At 46.7% G+C, this 14,088-nt stretch overlaps 1 long non-coding RNA gene across 1 annotated transcript; it reads left to right on the forward strand.

Moving 5' to 3' along the window:
• The first annotated feature begins 1,089 nt into the window (after positions 1-1,089).
• On the forward strand, positions 1,090-13,751 carry LOC121817101 (uncharacterized). Its single transcript, XR_006056850.1, has 2 exons — positions 1,090-1,366; positions 13,404-13,751. It is a non-coding gene; the product is annotated as an uncharacterized LOC121817101 (long non-coding RNA).
• The last annotated feature ends 337 nt before the right edge of the window (positions 13,752-14,088 follow it).

Consider the following 14,088-nt stretch of genomic DNA (forward strand, 5'->3'; position numbering starts at 1 on the left):
TTTTCCTTGGTTTATGTAAGTCTCAAGGAATTTGGGGTGGTGGGTTCAGACACGTGCACATGGGTTATAAAAGATTTTCACAAATGCTGGTCGGGGTCCTTGGCTAAGAGGAGACACTGCCTTGGGCCCGCCAGTGTAATAAACTGCCCTCCACTATCTGCATTGTCCTTCTGAGTGAGTTTGTTTCCCGGAACGAGTGGCTACAGAAAACTCTGAAGGGTCCAAATGTGAGATGGACCTGGGACCCGCTGTGGGGGAGCTAGGAGCCAGGCCCTCTCATTGCTGGCTCTCTGAGTCTGGTTTTTTTCCAACAGAAACTGAGTTTTTGTCATAAAATTCTTGAACCGCTTGACTTTCTGGATTATAACTTCTTCCCTCCCACCCCCCAGTGATGATAGCTTTAATCTGTCTTGTAAACACCTAATTGAAACTTTTTCCTGCAGAAGAGTAACAGAAAGAAAACACCAAGGAGATTTCATTATGGGACAACTTCTTCTGTGGTTAGTGAGAGGCAGGGCTGTGACCTGGAGCTGATTTTGTTCATTTAAAAGGAAAGACAATATTTATTCATGCAACAAACATTTCCTAAAGCCATGGAGCTGCTGGGATTCTGTTGGGCACTGGGGATATTTGCAGCTTCAGTTCTGAAGGAGCCATGAGGTCAGGGGATAAACATGGGAAAATCACAGTCCAGGATCCATGCGTTGATGGTAATTGGTTTACACAAGCTGAATAAAAGAAGGACGAAAAGCCTTTCAAAAAGCCTTGTGAGCAGAGAATAGAGAATGTGTAAGCAGCATGAAGTCAGGGTATTGAAACCGAGTTGATTGACCTCTCTATCTAAAATTTTATTTCCTTTCTTGTCCTCTCTGAAGTCAATCTTGTGCTCACTGAACACTAATCAGCCAGAGTCAGATGACTAAAACTGCTGTTGTAGGTAATCTCGATAACCTACAAATTTAGGTTGTTTCTCCAGGGCAAGATGAGCTAACAGACCCCGGAGCCATGCACCGCCCGGCCAGAGACTTCCTGACTCCTGAAACCACGATTAAGAAATGTCACAGAAATGTCACAAGGCCATGAGTAAGCCCAGCTTCTTTGTTCTTCTGCTTTAAAAAGCCTCCAACTCAAAGACCAAGTGTGAGTGGGTCTGAGGCTTGTCTCCCAACTCCCTCTCTTGGCACCCTGCAATAAAGCCTCACTTTGCTGCCAACACCCGCTGTCAGAGTTGGACTTCCTGTGCTGTGGATACATGCGAGCCCTTTTTGCTTGGTTACAGAAGTATGGACCCATTCTCCTGGGTGGAGATGAACAGGAGAGGTGCTGGGGAGAAGAGGGCAGCAGGTGGCCTGGTGAGCTGGGCAAGGTAAGAGCTGATGGGCACTCTCTGCTCAACTAGGGAGTTGAGACTTTATTCTAAGAACCAGGAGTAGCTGTTGATGGGTTCCAAGCAGGAGAAGGTCCTGATCACACCTGTACTTTAGAAAGACTCCTCTGTGAAATGATACAACATCTAGGATTTGCATCCAGATAACCTTAGACCAAGGCTTCGCAGGTAGTGCTAATGATAAAGAACCTGCCTGCCAATGCAGGAGACATGAGACACTGGTTCAGTCCCTGAGTTGGAAAGATCCTCTGAATAGGAAATGGCAACCCACTCCAGTACTCTTGCCTCGGAGAACCCCATGGACAGAGAAGCCTGGTGGGCTACAGTCCAGAGAGTCACAAAGAGTTGGACACGACTGAAGCAACTTAGCCTGCAAGCAACCTTAGACCAAAAGACAAAAAGCAATTAGTTGGTAGACTTTGTATTGGAAACAGCCCATATATCTATCAAAAGGCTGGTTGAATAAAAAAGTATCAGGCAGCTGTAGCTGGGAATGAGGAATTTCTCCATTTATATTCTGAGTAAAAAGGGAATGTGTATATAACAGTTATTTAAGAAAGGCAGGGATCAAATGTATAAGCATACAGATGTATCTACTTGTATTTAAAATAAACAATGGAATGACAGACCAATGAGAAGTGATTACTGATGGGGTGAGGGACCGTACAGAGGGGAGGGATGGAGATAAAAGCTGAATTTATTGGAATAAATGTTGTTTTGTATATTTGGCTTTGGAACCAAGTAAATATTTCATGTAAAACACAAAATTAAATTTAAAAAGGAATTTCTAGGAGTAAATAAATAAAATGGAACAAATGAGCATACGTGTGCATATTGTCAGTGGGGTAAGCAGGCAGGGGAGCCATTCCAAACACAGTGATTTGACTGTATATCTATAGAGAGAAAAGGAAAGATACACCCATTTGAATGCAGATTTCCAAAGAAGAGCAAGGAGAGATAAGAAAGGCTTCCACAGTGATCAATGCAAAGAAATAGAGGAAAACAGTAGAATGGGAAAGATGAGAGTTCAAGAAAATTAGAGATACCAATGGAACATTTCATGCAAAGATGGGCTCAATAAAGGACAGAAATGGTATGGACCTAACAGAAGCAGAAGATATTAAGAAGAAGTGGCCGTAATACACAGAAAAACAATACAAAAAGAACTGAATGATCCAGATAACCACGATGGTGTGATCACCTAGAGCCAGACATCCTGGAATGTGAAGTCAAGTGGGCCTTAGGAAGCAACACTACAAACAAAACTAGAGGAGGTGATGGAATTTCAGCTGAGCTATTTCAAATCCATAAAGATGATGCTGTGAAAGTGCTGCACTCAATATGCCAGCATATTGGAAAACTCAGCAGTAGCCACAGGACTGGAAAAGATCAGTTTTCTTTCCAATCCCTAAGAAAGGCAATGCCAAAGAACATTCAAACTACTGCATAAATGCACTCATCTCACATGCTAGCAAAGTAATGCTTAAAATTCTCAATGCCAGGCTTCAACAGTACGTGAACCATGAGCTTCCAGATGTTCAAGCTGGTTTTAGAAAAGGCAGAGAAACCAGAGGTCAAATTGCCAACATCCTCTGGATCATCAAAGAAGTAAGAAAGTTCCAGAAAAACACCTATTTCTGTGTTATTGACTACACCAAAGCCTTTAACTGTGTGGATCACAATAAACTGTGGAAAATTCTGAAAGAGATGGGAATACCAGACCACCTGACCTGCCTCTAGAAAAACCTGTATGCAGGTCAAGAAGCAACAGTTAGAACTGAACATGAACAGGCTGATTCCAAATCAGGAAAGGAATATGTCAAGACTGTATATGGGTACATCTTGAGAAACACTGGGCTGGAGGAAGCACAAGCTGGAATCAAGATTGCCAGGAGAAATATCAATAACCTCGATAAGCAGATGACACCACCCTTATGGCAGAAAGTGAAGAAGAACTAATGAGCCTTTTGATGAACTTGAAAGAGGAAAATGAAAAAGTTGGCTTAAAACTCAACATTCAGAAAACTAAGATCATGGCATCTGGTCCCATCACTTCATGGGAAATAGATGGGGAAACAGTGGAAACAGTGACCGACTTTACTTTTCTGGGCTCCAAAATCACTGCAGATGGTGACTGCAGCCATGAAGTAAAAAGACGCTTACTCCTTGGAATGAAAGTTATGACCAATCTAGACAGCATATTAAAAAGCAGAGACATTACTTTGCTAACAAAGGTCTGTATAGTCAAGGCTATGGTTTTTCCAGTGGTCATGTATGGATGTGAGAGTTGGACTGTGAAGAAAGCTGAGCGCTGAAGAATTGATGCTTTTGAACTGTGGTGTTGGAGAAGACTCTTGAGAGTCCCTTGGACTGCAAGGAGATCCAACCAGTCCATCCTAAGGGAGATCAATCCTGACTGTTCATTGGAAGGGCTGATGTTGAAGCTGAAACCAACCTAGATAGCATATTAAAAAACAAAGACATTACTTTGCCAATGAAGGTTCATCTAGTCAAAGCTATGGTTTTTCTAGTAGTCATGTATGGACCTGAGAGTGGGGTATAAAGAAAGCAGGTGAGTGATGGGGACATGAGAATTCATTCTTCTAGTTTACATTTGGAAATGCTTGAGATTTTTCGCAAGCAAATGTTTAAAAATATAAAGCACTGAGGAAATGCAAGGATCCCTGCAGCAGCCTGTGGAAGAGGGACTGGAGGGGACATTTGGGGGCACTAGTTTTTCTCTACCCTGTAAGTCCCCTTTGCCTCTCCTTCTCTACTTCCCTGCCTTGTAGAACAAGAGAGTGGGTGATTGTACATCAGCCTCACAAAAGAAGTCCTGGGTCAGGCCTGCCCCCAGTATTTGCATGGCCCAAGGTTAGAATACAAATGGAGGCCACTGGCCATGGGACATCTACATAATAAGAGTATAAATCAAGCTAACAAATTGCTAAGTAAAACATATTTTATCCTGTTACCCTGACAAATGTGTTTTCTTACAGGCCTGGAAAACCAGATTTTAGGTAAAAACTCTTGAATTCTGGGACTTCTCTGGTGGTGCAGTGGTTAAGACTCCCCACTCCCAATGCAGGAGGCCTAGGTTCGATCCATAGTCAGGGAACTAGATCTGCCTGCCACAGCTAAGACCCAGAGCAGCCAAAAAAAAAATCCTTGAACTCTGTGCTGGAACATGGAACCTTGAAAAGGGCTCCCTTTTTCCTACCCCCGCCCCCCTGCTTTGTCCCACATTGCAAGGAACCTTGTGCACATGTGTGTGGCCATCCCGGCTCACATATCCAAGCTCCATCCATAGCCTCTGCCAAAGCTGCCCCTTGGCCATCCTCTGGGCCAATGGCTACACGCACTAACAGTTCAGTTCACCCTTAGTGGGGCAGAGCTGTGAGGAAGAGGCCCTTGCAAGTTTAGGGGCCATGTGGGCATGCTATTCCAGAGTCTCGGGGACCTGAAATTTGTTCTAGAAGATATGCACAGCTCTGTGTGATTATGTGTCTTTGGTCTTGTTGACTCCTTATGCTTTGGAGAGCCATATGATTGAGGGAGGCCCATGGAGGGCTCAGGGTCAATGGGTCCTCAGGGTGATGCCAGCAACTGCTGGTGGGAGGATGGGAATTTTATCTGAGATGAAGCAAAATTGAGAGGCCCTTGATGTTTCCAAAATCCAAAATTAAATGCTTGACTTTAAGAGATAATGGAAAGAGGATAATATTCTTGGCCCCCAGCCCTAACCCCACAGCAAGATGACTTGTGGGATCTTAGTTCCCTGACCAGGGATCAAACCCAGGCCCCAGCAGTGAAACCACTGAGTCCTAACCACTGAACCACCAAGGAGTTCCCTGGAAGGCATCTTAAAGGGCCTGATTTATCCTTTAAGGATTTAAAATCTGACTGTTTGGAGTAACATTATAAATAACACAATCATTTTGGTTCAGTTTGAGGGGAAATCATAAGATCAACTGTACCTATCTTACCTTCTAAAAAAAAGTCACAGCCCTTATTGAAATTGAATTCATATTGTGCCTTCAAAATGAAACTGGCATGCTTTCCAAGACCAAACATCAGGGGATGTTGCCCCCCAAGATTTACTGGTATGGCTGGCCAAGGTCTCTCAGCCTCATTTGAACAATCTTTGCTTCTCAGCTGCCCAAAACTCCTCCCTCAGTACTTGTCCCTTTGGCATCAGTAGCATTGTTGTCAAACAATAATCAGTATCCAGCCTTCAAAGAACAAAGAAATTTGTGTGGGTCTGAAGACCTGCAATTTGAGGGACTTCCCTGGTGGTCCAGTGGCTAAGACTCTGTCTTCTCAAGGCAGGGGGCCTGGGTTCGATCCCTGGTCAGGGTACTAGATCTCATTTGCAACTTAAAAAAAAAAAGATCCTGCATGCTACACTAAAGATCTAACATCCTGTGTGGTGCAAATAAGACCTGGCACAGACAAATAAATAAATAATGGTTGTTGTTGTTGTTTTTTAATAAAAGAATTGCAATTTGAGAGACAGATTTGAGTAGAATGGAAAGAGGGTTCTAGGGAAGAAAAAGAGTCAGGGTTTTATAAAGGACAAGACCACAAGTTGTTAAAATGGTCTGGCAGGAATTATGATGGACTCTGACACGGGAAAGGAAATATTTCTCCTTGAGGAAAAGGCTGTCATGAGTTATTTAGGGTAAGGGTCCAAATGGTATTTTGACTGTCTGGAACACTGCCCGAGTTGAGACAATAACGGGTCAAAGTTCAGATTTCATCTGGGCTGAGGTGAGCATAAATCACACTCACTCAGTGCCTCCCAGCTTCATTTTAGAGAGCTCTCTTAGCAATACTGACTCCATTTTAATTTTCCTTTCACAGTGCACACCAGGCTCTTAAAGCATCTTGCTTGTTCTAGAAAGGGAAACTTTTCAAACCCTTATGCCTTAGTGAGAACAAGTGCATCAGGTCTTTTCACAGGACGGACTCGTGCAGCCAGAGAGTCCCTGGCCCTGCATGGAAGAGTGAAGAATGAGCACAGGACTTTAGGAATGGTACCGACTTCCACCCAAGTTTGTCTTCTCTATAATTGTGCTGAGGGCTCCTATATGTGATACAGAACAAATCACAGACATCAAAGGTTGGTAGTTTTTCAGGGCTCTGTAAGAAAGGCAGTGCTTTTGAGGCTCGTGTCCTTGGAATCCTGGCTGATTTTGGAGCGGGATGTAAGGACAAAAAGCCCAGCAGGCTTCCAGTTGGCCAGTGCACTGCCAGGGCCATGCCATCATAGTCACAGCAGCCCGAGCCCTGAGCTGTTAGGCAATCAAGGCCTTAGAGGTCGGCCAGGACAGTTTGCCCAGCCTCTATTCTCCTGAAGTTTTGGTTCAACTCAAACAGACCTCTGACCACCCTCCTGGCCTCTAGGGGGCGCATTTCTCAGTCTCATAGTCTTTTTAGGGTGCAATTTCTTGAGCCTTGACCACACGTTCCTAGGAATCTTCTGGATGGGTGGGTGATAAACCAAATGCCACTGTGCTGTTGACTGAAACTCTTGGAAGACCTTTGCCCCAGAGCTGGAGCAGATGGACTTGACTCTGGGCTTGGAGACTGGAGCTTGCAGGCTTTTTCATCAGTTTTGCCCTTGGCTGTGTGCAGGGAGACTGAGTTACTTAGCCTTATGGTCCATTATCATCTTTGAGTAAGGCCCCTTCCTTCATTTTGAATTAATGAATTTCTTCTTATCCCATTGTTGTTCAGTTGTTGTGTCCAGCTGCTTGAGACCCCATGGACTGCAGCACACCAGGCTTCCTTGTCCTTCACTATCTCCCAGAGTTTGCTCAAACTCATGTCCATCGAGTCAGTGATGCCATCCAACCATCTCATCCTCTGTCACCCTCTTCTTCTGCCCTCAATCTTTCCCAGCCTCAGGGTCTTTCTCAATGAGTTGGGTTTTCACATCAGGTGGCCAAAGTTTTGGGCTTCAGCTTCAGCATCAGTCCTTCAGTGAATATTCAGAGTTGATTTCCTTTAGGACTCCTTGATCTCCTTGCTGTCTAAGGCACTTATCCCATAGTTCCCGCCTGTTCTCCTATCCACTATAGGTAAGCACTCTAATGTGCTTAATGCATATCTTTTTATTTGTATGTGTTCTTGCATGTGTTTTGTGTGAATGTATTTTTTTAACTCAGAAAATAATTTGTTTTTCTTAAGTATAAGGGGAAACTTAGAAGCATACGTTATCAGGACTTTAATCCAAATGTTGAATAAGCATATCATTCTAAATTCAGGGCCTGAGCAATGTGAAAATGAAAAATACTTTGAGGGATAAAAATATATTGTGAATAACACATGAATTTACATTTCCACTTAGGTGTACTATTCCAAAGTCAATTGATATAATTTTGGTACATTTGAACTAGTACAGAATTATTGAGAGTAACCACTGTAATACCTTTCAACTATAAGAAGTATGGGAAATTGCAAAATAAAAATAATTTAACATAGGAGAACTATCATATGATCATGCTGGTCTACAAAGTGAGCATACAAATTTTGGTTGAAAAATGTTCCCTTAGAGTCTTTGAAATCTTTTACACATTGATATCAGATAGTCATGTTCATTTTATTAATACCCGAGGCAATAGTACAATGCTAAAAATAAGCATCCACCTATACTTGTATTAAGAATGTACGGAGATGGTATTCTGTTATAAAATCTCATCTGCTTTCCTACTTTTTTCACTGAACACTTTTGATTTTAAGATCCACGTTGCTGAGTCTGCCTACAGTGCATCAGCCACGTGTTACTCATTCACGCCCCCGCTGGAGGACTCTCAGGCTGCCCCTCCCTTCTCCATCATGGGCACAGGAACAGAATTTCTGGGTCATAGGACTGAGATGGAGGTTTTAGTCTGGAAACCTACAAGCACACCAGTGCCAAAACCCCTTCCCTGTGCCTGGAGGAGACGTTTCGGAAGTCTGAAGAGACACGACGCCTCCCATCCTCCCTGCACCACTAGGCTGAACTCCTAAAACTACAGGATTTGGGGTAGGAATGCCAGAGTTGAGGAGCAGCCATTCTCCCCCTCTCTGCTCTCAGAGACAACATCGCGGGGTCCAGCTGAGAGGCCCAGCATCACCAAAGAATTTGCTGGCAAGTCCTGAATGCTGAGTTGGCCCCGCCTGCACAGCTCTGGATAGGGGGACAGCCAGCCCTCACCCCAAGGCTGGGAAGTGACTGGGGCCGGGTCTCCACAGGCAGAAGACTTGAGCAGGGACGCTCTGGGGTCAGGTGACTCCCTCGCACCTGCCCATGGCCCCAGGCGATCCTTTAGGGGGGACAGCTTCACTAACTGTTGGACTGAAGTCAAGAGGCTCAGGCTTCTCACACTAAAAAACACTCAGAAACACTCAGATTGACTCTGACACAAAGCTCTTCCAGCCATAAGATGGGGGCTAGGGGGCTCTTGCTGATTTTCACTGCCCCACACTGCCAGCCTTCAGGGGGCGCTGTTCCTCCAACATCAGAGATTCTGAGCAAGAACCAAGGGCAGCTCCCAAGTGACAGCTCAGCGGTGCCTCACACGGATGGTAAAGACCCTGCAGATAAAGGCTTGGGGAGAATGAAGGGAAACTGGATTAGGCAGAAACACGGAAACTCCTTTGGGCGTGTACCTGGGCTCCCTCTTTCCTTGCTCCAATAGCACCACCTGCTCCTCCTTGCTGGAGGAGACCCTCCAAAATGCAGACCAAGAGAGGCTGAGCCCTCCCTCCATAGTGCCTGGCCCTGCACTTCTGTTTCCTGCCTCCTCACCTCCTAGCAGGAAAGCAGGGACCTTCCCTGGTAGGACCTGAAGATGGCCTTCTCCAGAAAGACACAGCCACAGCTTCTGTGAATGACAGACACACAGTGAGCAGTGGAAGGACAGTGTTGGGGAGGACTTTTCTTTGCCCTCTGGACCTTTGTCCCATGGGCATGACTCTCAGTTAAGGAGAGCCTGGGGCAGGCCAGTGAGCTTGGGGCTGGGAGTGTGGGGAGACGAGTGTAAGCACCTCTGGGGCAAGCTAGGGCAGGGGTGGGTGACAGACTCGTAGGAAATAAGCATGGTCCCTGCCTGGAGAAAGGGCACTCACTATGAGGGTAACACCCATTCATGCCACAACTATTCTCGGAGCATCTCTTAGATGTCAGGCACTGGGCGAGTTGCAGTAAGAGCTGTGTGGTTCCAATGGTCTGGAGCCGATATCGGAGAGTAGAGACAAATAGTATATTTATGCGTGTGTGCATAGTTATGTCCGACTCTTTGCAACCCCATTGACTTGTAGCCTGCCAGGCTTCTCTGTCTATGGGATTTCCCAGGCAAGAATACTGGAGTGGGTTGCCATTTCCTCCTCCAGGGGATCTTCCCGATGCAGGGACCGAACCTACGTCTCTTCCGTCTCCTGCACTGGCAGGCGGATTCTTTACTCCCCTGGTGGCTCAGACGGTAAAGCGTCTGTCTACAATGCGGGAGACCCGTGTTCAATCCTTGGGTTGGGAAGATCCCCTGGAGAAGGAAATGGCAATCCACTCCAGCACTATTGCCTGGAAAATCCCATGGACGGAGGAGCCTGGCAGGCTACAGTCCATGGGGTCGCTTCCGTCTCCTGCATTGACAGGTGAACTCTTTACCGCTGAGTCACCTGGGAAGCTCAAGGAAGCAACTATGTAACTCTAAATAGCAATATGAACAATGAAGGAAATCGGGAAGGTGCTGAGGCAGAGAATACTGGGGAGGAAGGAGACATGCTGATCAAGGAAGGCGGCACCCAGGCTGAAGCAGGGATTATGGAGGTCTCCCTCTGCCCAACACCCCTTTCCCTTTTCTCCTGCAGCCCTCTCCTTTCCCTCCTCTACTCTTGATCCACAAGGCTCTGGGAGAGGACATGTGACCCAGATCCAGCCAATCATGGCAGCACATCCCACACTGGCCACAGTGATTGGTTCATAGATGGGCACATGACCCCAATCCGGCAAAGGAAAGTCAGGCTGGAACTTTGACTGGACTCTTGAATAAGAACCTGTCTCTTTTTTGTTTGAGGATATTAAAACAAGGATGTAAGCCTTGAGCAGCCATGAGTGGCCACATGGAAAGAGTGTGCCTGGGAGCACAGCCAACCTCAAGGAAAGCAGAGATGAGAATTTCTCCAGAGAGAGATCTTTCGATCAAGCCCTAAGGCCATTTTTGGAATCTGCAGGAGGGAAGAGGAAAAGAAACATCAGCGTTCCCCTAAACTCTCTTCAGAATCGTCTTCATCAGTCTTCTCTCTGCCCTCACTTCTATATGGAGCCGAAGGCGGGTGTTGGGCAGCCATTCATGGTCTGTTTGGAGCCCCTTTTGGCAGGTCCTGCAAGCACAAGTAGTTCCCTGAAGTCTCTTCATGTCTTCACCTTTGGACAGCAATCAGAACTCTGTGGGAGCAGAAAAGCCCCGTCTTTAACATCTTGTTATATGAGTATTGTTGGCTGATTCCGATAAATAAGGAAAACGAAGCTCAGAGACGTCGAGTAACTTTCCAAGAATACAGAGCTAAAGTCAAGCCCCAGTTTGTCTGGCTTCAAATCTTCCTCCCACTTTCTACTATCCCAACCTAGGGGGTGTTATGGCTGGGCAGGCAGATGGCTCCTAGTGTTGGGCTCTAGGCAGCTTGTGCTGGGATTCAGGTCCATGACTCCAGCTCTGGCAGGCTGTGGGCAGGGCGGTCCCACATCCAGAGTGACATTTATCTGGAAAGTGTGGCTCAGGGTCTAGGCTTACAGTAATGGATTGAGTGCCCACTGTGTGTTATTGTGCTTCATCCAGATACGAAACTGACGACCAGCCAGAGCTAATGATACCTGCGGCTGGATGCCTTCTTGTCCTCCTTTCCTGAGTCAGGACTGACCCTTGGGATGGGGTGAGGCTGAGGCTGGCCAGCAGGGAATCCCAGCTGTTAGGAGCAGAGAAAGGCAGTGTCAGAAGCCAGACCCATACACCTTTCTCCCACATCCATCCATCCGGGACCGGGGCCAGCCTCCTCACGTCTCTCTGGAGTCCTCCCCTGCCCCTCTGCCTCCAGCCTCTCCCCTCACCCCTGTTTCCCAGAGCTGCCATTGTTTGCCTGATCATTCATGTCTTGCTGCCAAACGAAGGTCCAAAAACATGTTTTGTAACAGCAGCCCTTATCTGTAGAGGATCTTTGAAACTTCTGGGCCTGGCATTTACAGTGGGCTTCCTGAGCTATTTTTAGCTGTGTTTCTCCTTTCTTTCAGATGTGTATCCTGCATGTGTGTCAAACTGTGTGTGTCACACATTGGCTCAGGCAATTTCTTCCATCCCTGCCTCCCCTCTCCATTGTTAGTAAGGCAGTTCATTCGTTCAGTCCATCCACCTTTTGTTCAACAGGTATTCCAGGCATCTTGCTATGCACCTACCATTCCAGGCAGCTTCGCAGACCATATCTCTGACACCTCACCCCTGCTTCTTCCCCTGCTGCATTCAACTGCAAACCCTTCAAGGGCAGGGGCTGTGTCTTGCCTGTTTTGCAGTCCCACAGTGTCCTGCCTGTGGCAGGGGTTAATAAATGTGTACCACTTGAATGGGACAAACACGGGCTCTGGTGGGAAAGCACTAGAAACACTGGCTTGAGAGGCTAGAGGTTAGTCTCAGCTCTGCCACTTACTAGTGTGGCTCATGGAGAATTACTGTCCTTCTCTGGGCCTCAGGATGCCCACCTGTAAAATGGGACTGCCATCCTGTCCTGGGCACCTTGCTGGGCTGGAGCGGGCGGGAGACGGTGCAGGTGTGGGCTGTTACTACGATGGTCTCTCCCGTAGGCAGGGTATATGTTGACAGTGGAGGGAGATGACTGTGTTTCTCGGAGCCCTTTGGCCATGAGAGCTGAGTTGAGCAAAGACAGCAGGAGGACACTCTCAGGACCCCCAGTTGCCAGCCCAGGAGTTTCAGCAGGGGAAATGGCCAGCAACCTGATACACCTGTCTTTCTGAGGCTGGATGTGATGCTCCAATGCTCCAGGGCATTCTGCCAGTATCCAGGGAGGTGGGGGCGGGCACGAGCTGTTCTCCAGCCCCAGGCTATCTGTGAAGGGTCTGTGAGCATGGCATCACTTGGCTCATTTGCAGTCCCGTGGTCCTCAAGGTTCCAAGCTGCCTCCAGTAACTTTCGGGGGGGGGGGGTGATGTGTGTAAAAGAAAGTGGAGTTTGAGTTTGAGTTTGAGTTGGGACATTTTATCATCACAGGCTATCTGAGTGGAAAGGGACAGCTGAGCCCTCGGAGTCAGATGCCTCACTGTCCAGAGAGGAAGCCGAGGCTCACACTGGAGAAGGGACAGGCCGAGGTCACTTTTATAGTCCAGGGGTGGGTTTTGGAGATTGAAACCCAGCCCTGTCGCTTAATCCTGTAAGAGCTGGAGCAAATTGTAACTCTAAGTCTCAGTTTCTGTAAATGTTAATGTGTGTGTGTTAGTTGCTCAGTTGTGTCCAACTCTTTGTGACCCCGTGGATTGCAGCCCACCAGGCTCCTCTGTCCATGGGATTCTCCAGGCAAGGATACTAGAGTGGATTGCCATTCCCTTCTCCAGGAAATCTTTCTGACTCAGGGATAGAACCCAGGTCTCCTGCATTATAGGCAGATTCTTTACGGTCTCAGCCACTGGGGAAGCTCATACATGTTAATGGGAGTTTTCAATGCTAATATGGCACACCTGTGAGGATTGGAGGGAATGGTGTGTGTAAGGTGCCAGAGGCAGCTCAGGCACGTCTCCAACCCCCTGACCCAGGGTCATAGGGATGCTCCCTCCTGGACATCCTGAGCTGCTCAGGGGAAATTCCGCCCTGCTTCTCGGGTGACAAAGCTGTCAAAGGCTTTTGGAGCCAGGGCAGGAGAAGGCAAGATTATGCCAGTCAGGAGACTGATTCTGAGGAAGTGAGCATCTTGGGGCCTGGGCCAGCCTTCCCACCCCTTCCTTTTCTTCATTTGCTCATTTGTTCCTTAGAGATGGATTGAATGTCTACTCAACAATGGATTCTGTCTGGCTGCTGCTCCACCAGGGAGGAAGAAAACCAACTGCTCCCCGTCTGAAACCCTCATCGTCCAGTGGGGAGAGAGACAAAGCAAGGAGACACCACGAGAGTGGGAATTGCTTTAGAGTCTGCATGGGGTAGGGGACACGGAAGAAGTGGAGCTGCGGAAGCTCGCACTTTCTTTATTCTCATTTTAATTGCAGAGCAAGTTTACATGGTTGAGATCAAGCTGTATAATTTTATAACCTGCTATTTTCATTTGGCGTTAGTCATAAATGTTTTCTCCATGTGATTATTAAACTCTTTATAAATATTTTCAATGGCTGCAGCATATTTTCAGCAGAGCAACACCATAATTTAATTAGGCTTAGACATGTAGATTGGGGGATTTTTTTCCCCTATGATACATAATACTTTTACAAACATCTTTGTACATAAATTGTTTCCCATGTTTCTTGTTATTTCCTCCGGGTAGTTTTCGAATTCCTGGACACACCGTATCAAATTTTAAAAATTCCTCAGTAATTCCTTGATATTTACTGCCAAGTGTCTTTCTGAATTGGTTTTTATGGGGCCCCCTAGAGAGGCTGCTGTAGCGCTGGCTGGACTTAAGTCTGTGTAGAGGTAGGAGGTTATAATAGAAAGATAGGTTGGGGA

Source organism: Ovis aries, chromosome 18 (assembly GCF_016772045.2).
Source record: "Ovis aries strain OAR_USU_Benz2616 breed Rambouillet chromosome 18, ARS-UI_Ramb_v3.0, whole genome shotgun sequence".
Taxonomy (NCBI): domain Eukaryota; kingdom Metazoa; phylum Chordata; class Mammalia; order Artiodactyla; family Bovidae; genus Ovis; species Ovis aries.